At 44.4% G+C, this 9,958-nt stretch overlaps 1 long non-coding RNA gene across 1 annotated transcript; it reads right to left on the bottom strand.

Moving 5' to 3' along the window:
• Positions 1-2,407: 2,407 nt before the first annotated feature.
• LOC135289128 (uncharacterized) lies at positions 2,408-9,091 on the bottom strand. The gene is made up of 2 exons (XR_010351927.1): positions 9,056-9,091; positions 2,408-2,521 (listed from the first exon to the last, which is right to left on the bottom strand). It is a non-coding gene; the product is annotated as an uncharacterized LOC135289128 (long non-coding RNA).
• Between the last annotated feature and the right edge of the window lie 867 nt (positions 9,092-9,958).

Below are 9,958 nucleotides of genomic sequence, written 5' to 3'. Positions count from 1 at the left end.
TGGCCCTCTTCCACTAGGATATTCTAAAAAAATCTTCCAACCGTCTTTTATGCATTATAGATTCCCACTTTTGGACTGGCACATGGGCTATTTTCTGAATGTTTTTGGCTATATCTAAAACTGCATCCTCATTATCATCAATTTGTAGAGAGCAATCTGATGTGTTAAACTTTTTGCAGCCCCCTCCCTCTTCTGCTAACAAATAGTCTAGTGCTAACCGATTTTGATACACTGCAGCTCTAGTTTGCTTTTGCTGTTTGACTATTAATTCTATGGCCTTGGCTGTTTCATTAGATATGATTTCTACAACTGCTTGGAGTCTTATGATGTGATTCAACATATAAATTGGGGTTTGATATCCCCAACCCCCCATCTTGTGCTCAGGTAGCTGGACCATATGTCTGTATTATCTGTTCAGGTGGCTGCTCTTTATTGCCCCACTTTTGGTATCCCCTAATTTCTCCAATTAGTTCTCTTTTATTTCTTTTTAAGGTATCGTACACCAGTATTCTCAGATCATCTCTATCTTGGCTTGGGAACCGGAAAAAATTGGGTTGTATAATTCTCAGAGTGCAATTTCCTTTCCACAGGGGAGGAAGTTCTGGATAAGCCCTTTCCCCACATATCTAAAATAAGCTATTTGGTGTTTTCTAGTACTTGTTCCTTTGATTATTCATGTTTTCCTAAAATTTAGATATTTCAGGGATCCCATAATAGGGATTATTCCCAGGGTCATTGCACTGGAAAAGTTTAATTTATTTTTCATATTTATATTTTTTTTTCTTCTCCTGGGTCCAATATTCCATGGATTTTTCAGGGATCTACCATGTGAAAGTTTCATTATAAATTTTATATCTTTTACAGGAGGTCTGTCCTACATTGTCTGAAAATTATTCTCTCATATGCCAGAGGCATTCTTCTCTAATTATTTCTGAACTTAATATTTATCCCTCTGGCCAATTTTTCTCTTTTATTTTGGTTCTGTTCTATTTAAGAAGTTCAACTGGGCCTTGGCTACTACCTTTCTATGGCCTTCAGACATTAAAGCTCCCCCTCAAACCCAGCAGTTGGTAACATTTAGCTCTCTGCTGATCCTTTCTCCAAGATCTACAAACAAATTTTTCTTAACTTCAGTATTTCTATCTTATTTTCTAGTTGTTGTTTGAGCTTTGCATATAAACTTCTGTGTGGAGTTGGCTTTGGAGTGGTGGGTTGCTGTGTCTGTTTTGTTTGTATTATTCCTCCCCATATTAAATCTTGTCTCTAATCTTGTTCCTTTTTTTATTCTTGGGTTTGACTCATGGACAAACAAACTTATTTGTCTCCTCGTGGGCACTCTTGTTTTGACCCTACAATTTTGGTAACTTTATACATTCGATTATTTTGTATGCATGTGTCTACCTAAGAGGAGTTACAGCAGTGGTGGCTGACGAAGGTATGAAAGCTAAGGTAAGAATCTTGGATTTTCTCATGGTACAGTGGTCTATAGCATTTTTGGCAGGGATCATCTGGATTCTTAAAGGTGATATGACTAATAAGGAGTAACAGAAGCCCACTATAACGTGTACCCCCACCTTCCATGCCTAATGAGGTTGCTGCCCATAGCATGTGAACATGATCTTCTTGATGGTGGGTATAGTGGTTAATCTGGTCTTGCCTTCTGGCCTCCTGTCATAGTTTGACATGGGAGGAGTTTAGGGAAGTGAGGCAAAAGCTATTTGTGTAACTGACAGTCTGTTGAACTACTGAGAAGCTGGACATGCCTCTGTGAAAAACACATGTTAAAGATGAAAGAAACCTGGGAACTTTCTTTTCCGGTCAGCAAAGGGTCAGCAAAGAAGTAACAGGCCCCAGCCCCCGTCCTGACCAGGCCAGGCCAGGTGGCCCTGCTGCGTGTTAGGCCCCTTCCCCCGGGCCGCCCGCCGGCCCCCACCTCATTGGCCCCATCCTTCTGCGGGCCGGGCCCCCAGCCGTTGCCAGGCAGAAAGGCGAGGGAGGCTGTGGAGCCCTGCAGTATTGTAACCGCCCCCCCCCCCCCCCGGCCAAAACTAACCACAACAGAGTCCTGGCCGGAGCAGGGCTGGCCACAGCTGTTAAGATCTCACCATCAGATCCCCTCCCCCCAGCATGGCTGAGACTAGAGACCCCTATGAAATAAATGGGCAGGAGATCTTTCTCCTTTTTAATGCCTTTATTAAAAAGAATCAGCTCAGGTGGGGAGAAATCAACGGGTCGCGCCCACACAGCCGTTGCTCCCAGGAGTGGCACGGAGGAGGAGGGTGATGCAGCTTTGTCCGCTGGTCTGCAGGCAGAGCTGGGGATTCCGTCCTCACGGGTGATTAGGAGATTCCGCCTTTTCGATCCAACACCCCGGGTCGTCTCTCTAGTTAACATCTTTTCAGGTTAGGGTGAAAAGCAAAAAGGATCCAAGTATGCACTGGACTACGCTCCCATCCTTAGACATCACTTAGGTCACTTAGTTCTATGTTGGCTCGTAATTTTTAGGGTTTTTCCTGGAAAACTGCAAAATTTGGTTACAATGCATTTCTCATCTGCATACTAGCTCTGATGCCACTCCCATTCTCCTGGTACCTGCAGGATCTCTGTGTCCCTCCCTGGCAAGCATCAGGGGGACAATGGTTAATCACCAACCATTAACAGGTAATTGAAGAAGAACTCTTAACAATGAAGCTAACTTAACAGCACTGGTCCAATATGTTTTAACTCTGCAACCTTAAAAAAAATAGATAACTTTTTATTCATAACACCTACAGCCTGAACAGAGTAGCCCTGCGGCTGGAAGTGAACACAAAGAAAACCAAAGACCAACCATGAAACCGATCCTGACACAGCCCAGCCACAACTCCCACCACAAATTACCGGTGAGTCATTTGAAGGGCTCAGGCAACATGTTAAAGTTTTCAGTACTTCAATCCTCCCTTGAGTGAGTGTAAATAACAAGATGCAAGCATGTAAAATAACAACATGAAAACATGGATGTCAGTGAGAAACAAGTTAAGCCCCAGATGGGAAGGGTGAGGAAATACCTTGTTCTGGGGGCTGAAATCCTCTCTTGTAAGTTATGAAAAAAAGGACCATTTTTCCCTATAACACATAAAACTATAGGGAATTGAAGGGTTCAATTGATATTGAGTAAAGGCCTCCATGTTAAAGTAAACAGATATTAAAGTCACTGTAATCCCATGAGAAGTTTGAACAGAGAAAAAGAGAAAGGTGCCTTCTCCCGTACCCCCAGGAGAAGAAGATATCTGTTTCCAGGGATGAAGAGGATTTTAAGGACAGATAATGAAAACTTTTGCCTTTGAGCAACTCATTTTTAAAACAATACCCCATAAGTTAACATGGCCCATCAACAAGCTGTGAGAAGGTTTGTAGAAAATAGGAAGAGCTTCACGATAGCAGATTTTCCCCCCAGTGGCTGCTAGTTGTGAGAGAACCATAACAGAACTGTTTTTTCCGCTTGTGGAAAAGTCTCTATAACCTTAACAAGAGGGACTTCTCTGCCTAAGTAAACTGAAGAAAGACTATTTTAGATGTGGTAAACTAACTGGAAATTTTAAGGTTTTTTTCCTTTACATTGTCAGTGGGAAAGAAAAGGTTGTGGGAGAAGAAGTGTTTTGAAGGGTTTGTTTTGATTCTTACTACTTTTTTTCTTTTAGTTACTTTTAATAAAATTTTCTTTATACCCTTTTAAAGGTTCTGAGCCTGCTTTACTTTTCTCCTAATCCTATTTTCCTATCTCACAGCAGGAAATGAGTGCAGTGGTGATTGACCAGCGCTGAAGCCCACCACACTCATCAACACATTAGTTGGGAAATTTTAAAATTGGGGAAATCTTAAATTGGCGAATCAAAACCACTATACCTCCTTATCCCAAAATTACCAATGTCACCTGCTTTTCTTATTTTGTGGTTCTCTGTAGTTCTTTAAATAGTCAGCCTTTATTACGTTCACTCTCAGAATAGGGTCTTATCACCTCCCCATCATATAGTTGCCTGCATTCAAAATATGGTCCTTGTTTTTGATTTACTACAGCCTCTCACTCAGTTTCTAATAGCTCGTGAGTATCAAGGAGCATCTACTCAACTCTACAACAAAGTGTTAGAATTGGTACCTGTCCTCGATTAGTATTGGAACTTTTCCCTTTATCTTGGCAAATTTTGTAACATGCTTGTCTCCCGGGCGAGCTACAACACCAGAGCTGGCCACAATTTTCACACTGACATTGTAGCCAACTTGAGTGTCTCATTCCAGGGTGCTTTAAGCAGGGTATGTGATCAGGAATAAATCTGGGATATGTCTCAGCAGAGAGGGCTAATATTTGTTCTTTCTGCACGTCACAGGCAAAAGCGAAAACCCTAGGTTCACCTATGGACTTGGTGTTTGTTAGTTTGTATGTACCTGGTCCTACCCGATCCCCCCGATTGGGGAGGTAGCAAACCACCACCCCGGAGTTTGGAAAGCTTCTGGCCTTTGGGTGTCGAAGTGGCTAACAGCGGGCCTGTTAGCTAAAGGAGCGAGAAGAAGCTGAGAAGCAAGAAGAAGCTGATAAAGAACTCTCTCCAAGGCTGTAACAAAGGAGACCAAGAGAAGTGAGGAATTTAAGAAAGATAAGTGCAGCTGGATGAAGTATTTTAGAAAGCTAGTTGAAGTCACTGTAACTTTTCACCAATGGTGTTATGTTGATTTATTGTGTCCAATAGTTAGGGTAGAAATATAAACAATTAGAAAGTGTATAAAAGGTCAGCCATGTTTGATAATAAAGAGTTGCCATCTGAGACTGCTTGTGGTCTCTGCTTCGTGTCATGACCACCTCGACAGTGACATTTGGGAATACAAAAGTGAAGGAGTGTAGGGGGATGCCCCCAATGAGAGAGGGACAAACTAGCCTTTGTCCCCCAAAAAAGGAAGAAGGCCCAGAAGTTTCTCCCAACGATCAGGTGAAAAGCCACCTTATAGGACCCCAGAGACTTCACTAAAACCTTGGGGTCACCTAATTGGATGAGAGCCAAAAGATCCCGCCTGGGCCATCAGGTAGAAAAAGAGAAGACAAAAGAACTGCGAGGCTTTTGTGAAGGTGTTTTACCAGGAGCAGACCTCTGTACCTGGATCGGATTTTCTGTTTATTGTTTTTCCTTTTATTAAACAGTTTTGTTTCCAACACTGCAGCAGAAGCCATCCTGCTCATTATTTGCCTCCAAAGGTAATAGCCAAGCTATTCTTTGTGTATTAAGTTTTCTTTTAAAGGCTCATAAAACCCTGGCCCGACGAAACAAAACTTAATACAAAAGAATCGATAAAGCTCATGGGGAACTCCCTCCCAGTCTGGATTGATGTGCAGTTGCTTGTGGTTTACTTGCTACATTGAGCTTGTGCATTCTGTTTTAAAGTAATTTTCAGTCTTTATGCAGAAGTGATGATTTTCCAGTTGTAGGCTTCTCTTATTGGTCCTTTTATTTTGCTGGCATGAGTCCATCCTCATTCTGCAGTTTGTACAGCCAATTCTGTGGTTAGCAGCACCTGAAAAGGACCTTCCCAGTTGGGGGTTAAAGGTTGGTCTTTCTATGATTTAACCATTACCCAGTCCCCAGGATTAACACTATGAATTTTGAAATCCAGGGTAGCAGTCTGAGGGATTCTTCCCTTTTCCTGGAGTTCCTCTAAAGTTTGTAATATGGACAGGACATATTTCTTGACACTGTCCTTCCCTTCTTCCTAAGTGTCCATACTATTGGGTGAAGTCAAAAAGGGTAGACCAAACTTTATACCTAAAGCTTGGACTACTTGCTGTAGTATTTTTGAAGTAAAATGTGTTCCTCTATCTGAGTTAATGTGATTTACTATTCCATACTGGGGAATGATTAGTTCTAGAAGAGTTTTGTATACCACATTGACAGTAGCTTTAACTATTGGCACTGCTTCTACCTAATGGGTTAAATGATATACTATTACCAACAAAAATTTCTACTGTTGCACCTGGGGGAGTTCAGTGAAATCTACTTGGATGCTTTGAAAAGGTCGTAAGGCTAATTCTCGCCTTCCTTCGTGGGCTTTCCTCATGACTTTTCAGTTTACCTTCTGGCATATCACACACTTTTCAGTTATTTGTTTTGCTATTCTATAAATTCTTATGCAGCCGCAGTTTCTCAAGAACTGATCACTCAATGCTTGGGTACCCCAGTGAGTTTTACTATGCATGCCTTCTAATATTTTCTTGGTCAATGGTTTATTTAAAAGTTGCCTCCTACCAGATAACACTCACTTCTCTTCATTGTTATTTTTTGTTCTTATTCTAAGGAGATCCTCTTCTTCGGTTTTACTGAATACAGGTACATCTTGAATTTCTCTAGTAGGAGTCAGTATCATCATCACTTTTTCTTCCCTGGACTCACCTGCATTTTTAGCTTCTAAGTCTGCTAAGTTATTCCCTCTTATTTCTAAAGTGGTCCCTTTCTGATGCCCCTAAATATGCACAACAGCAATTTCCTCTGGTAACTGTAACGCTTCTCACACATTTGAGATGAGTCTTTCATGAATTAGTTCTTTTCCATTTTGAATTTAACAATCCTCTTTCTTCCTAGATTTTCTCAAACATATGTACCACTCCGAAGGCATACTTGGAATCAGTAAATACATCCCCCCTCCCTTGTGTCAATATCTCGAGGGCTCATTTCAAGGCGTACAATTCACATGCCTGAGCTGACTAACTGGACGGTAGCCTTCTCTTTTCTATGGTTACTAATCTTTCATTTACTATAGCGTATCCTGACATTCGCTTCCCCTGAATCACCCTCGAAGATCTGTCAATGTATAATTGTTTCCCCCCTGCAGGGGTGTTGTGGTGTGATGTCATGGTTTGCCTCAGATACCCCGAGTTTCTCCCTGAAGATTCCCTCCCCAGGTGTGTCAATCATCTCTCCTTTCCCCACCCTGACCCCTGCTGAGTACTGTCTGTCAATCCTGGAATTCCAGAAGGTCATCAAGTAATTGGGCAGGGCAGATTCAAAGGATGCCCTCCACCCCTGGGGGGGCATTGGGCCATCCAAGTGTCTTTTGTCCCTTAAGACCTCCTCTCCCGTACCTGGTTGGTGGTTCCCCCTATTCCTGCCCTCCCCCTCTCCCTTGGGTAAAAGGATGAGCAAACCACGCGGTCGAGAGTTCTGTTGGAGCTGTTGCTAGATTCAGAGGCCTGTGGGCCAGAATAAAAGCTCTGGATTGAAACCCTCCATCAAAACCGACTCCTTCCTTCACCATCGCCTTAAAGCTTCTCCGGCAAAGGAAAGCCTGAGGAGCGGACCCTCCACGAGAGCAAGCTCCATCCCGCCTCCACCAGAGCTCCAGCATGCCTGGACTTGTCTCTACGTGCCCAACTGCTTCTTCCAGCTAGTCAAAAGTGTCTCTGGGGTGAAACACCAGAGTTGCTGCTATTTGGTGCAGCAGCAGGGGCCAAGACAAGCCAAGGCGTGTTCCATTCATCAATATTGGTAATTCCAATATTTTGGTGCCCATATGTGCGGCTACTCCAATCCTGCAGCCCCGAAGGGACACTCCAGAGCTCTCGAAGCCTCAGAAGACCACGGAGAGACTTTAAGGCAGCTTGGCATCCACTGGCAGAGATATGAGGACATAGCTCTCCAGCAGAGATTTTGATATTTATCCCATAGAAGCCTCCGGGAAGTCCTGCACCTCTAGGTAGCGCAGCTCCTTTTTGGTGAGCAGACCTTCCAAGGGGGGAGAATACGGTAGCTCCTCCAGCCCTGAGGAGTCCTATTCAGGTGTAGAGAAGACCCCGCCGGACCACAGCACGGATCGCACCAATTTGGGTGAGTATCTCCGCTCCATAAGGGGGTGGGGAGCTCAAAAACAGTCTCTGAGGAGAGACTTGATCTTTTTCGTTCTTATTCAGAGCATGGAAAGGCTCTGCCTACTCCGCCCCTTTCCAGCAGTGTGGTGCGGCATGGCTTTCGGTTCTCCCGTGGCGCGAGTGGGGGGGCTATTGGGTTTTTCCCGCGGGGCACGAGCAGGGGCGCTTTAAGGTTTCCCACAGCGCGGTGTGGGTGGGGCGGCCCTGGCTGCATGCAGCGGCGGCGTGTGACTCCGAGAAGGTGCGTCTCGGGCAGGCTCTGCCCCTCGGCCCAGAGAGTTCGGACTCCGTGCTGCTGCTAGTGGGACTTTTAAAACTGTACAGGCTGCTGCGCTGTGCAGGGCTAAAATCTGGGTGTTTTCGCTTCTTAACTGTGGGTTTTGGAAATCAGCAGTGAATTCGAGTTTGTTTTTGGATGGTGTGGGGTTGTACTGTGCCTTTTACATCTAAAATGGGGTCTAAGCTAAGCATGGCACAGAAAGGAGTATATTATCAGATTATAGGAATTTTGGTTAGTGGAAATGTTTCATTTTCTAAGGGAAAATTGAAATGGTTTATACGCTGGCTTTTCTTACACTTCCCACAAATTTCTCCTGAACAAGTCCACAATATTAAATTTTGGGACAAAGTAGGAAACAAATTGATAACCTTGGGAAAGTCTGGGGACACGTCTTCAGCTAAATTTGTGTTCTGGAGTTCACAAGTTCGATCAGCTTTGTTCAAGCAAAGGTAAGTGAAGAAAAAGCCAAACAACAAGGACTGTACCTCTGCTCTTCCTATTTCTCCCCACCCCAGCTCTGATCCCTCTACCCCAAAACTCGGTATTTTAAGAGAGCAGACTCTGCTCACGCCCAGGGGAGCTGGCTCCCTGAGCATCTTAAAATGCCCAAGTTCCACTGTCCACAAAGTCCTGGTCAGACCACGTGGAATCCTCCCCAATCCCCCGTGTATCCAGCTCAGAAACCCCAAGCACGTGTCAGCTTTTTGGAGAGCGGTGATTCCCAAAATGGCTCCCAGTCCCCAGACAGCCGAGAAAATGGAGGAAGCCACATGCTGCCATGCACTACCTGGCCTCCTTCTTCCCATGATTCCACTCAGCATCCCAAAAATCCTTCCTTAACCCTCACCACCCCCCTGATCTTCGCGATACCTTCCCTCTCCCCACCTTACCTGCCACTCCCTCAGCTCCGCCCCTCTACTCCCCCCAGGAAGCATCTGCTGGCGTGATGTCACCAGGCGTCCCCACCCCCTGTTCCCATAGTATCCCTGCCCCCTCCCAGGGTTCCCACAGTGGGAGCACACCCACTGCTTCTCCCTATAGATGCATCAGTGATCCCAATGCTTCCAATTCAAAAGATAAGGAGCAGGGAACCGCAGACCCAATACAGGGTCCCACTTTCTCATTCGCCCCTGTTATGTATCAGCATGCAGGGCAAGGGGGAGGAGCCACAACTGCTAATTGGAAAGTTTTTTCACAACAAATGTTAAAAGAGGTCTGCAAAGCACACAGAGTATGGCCCACATAGCACATACTTCCATGGTCTTTTAAATGCCAAACTGAGTAGGACTGTAGTAGTCCCACATGATTTAAAACAGCTTTCTTTAGTGCCTTGATGGAGAAGGAAGACTCGCTCACCATATGATGATCGACAAGTCTCATCTTTATTCCCGAATCGCCAATTATTATACACCTTTTAATTAGCTCATGCATAGTGCAAAATCCCAGCTCACCATTGGCTAACTAGCTATCAGCTATCTACGTGCTGTTTTTGGAATAACTATCACCACTTTCCCAGGCTATCCCGCTCCACCACCTGTGTCTGTGCATTACTTCATCCGTGGGCCAAGGACACAGTTTAATTGGAATGGCAACTCCCCTCATTCTCTATCTTGGTCAAATTAATCTCACTGTGACCTTTAGCTCGGAGCCAGCTTGTTACAAAGCTCTCAACATTTCCTCCGTTTTCTTTTTGGGCTAGAAGTGTTGTTTTCCAAGCCCTTTCCATCATCTGACTCACCATTCTTTGTATACAATTAAGCAAGCATGGTAATACAAGCATTAGCAATACTATT

The sequence above is a fragment of the Passer domesticus genome, chromosome W (genome assembly GCF_036417665.1).
Source record: "Passer domesticus isolate bPasDom1 chromosome W, bPasDom1.hap1, whole genome shotgun sequence".
NCBI lineage: Eukaryota > Metazoa > Chordata > Aves > Passeriformes > Passeridae > Passer > Passer domesticus.
Note: the sequence above shows the minus strand (reverse complement) of the source record. Positions and strands in the feature narration are given on the sequence as shown.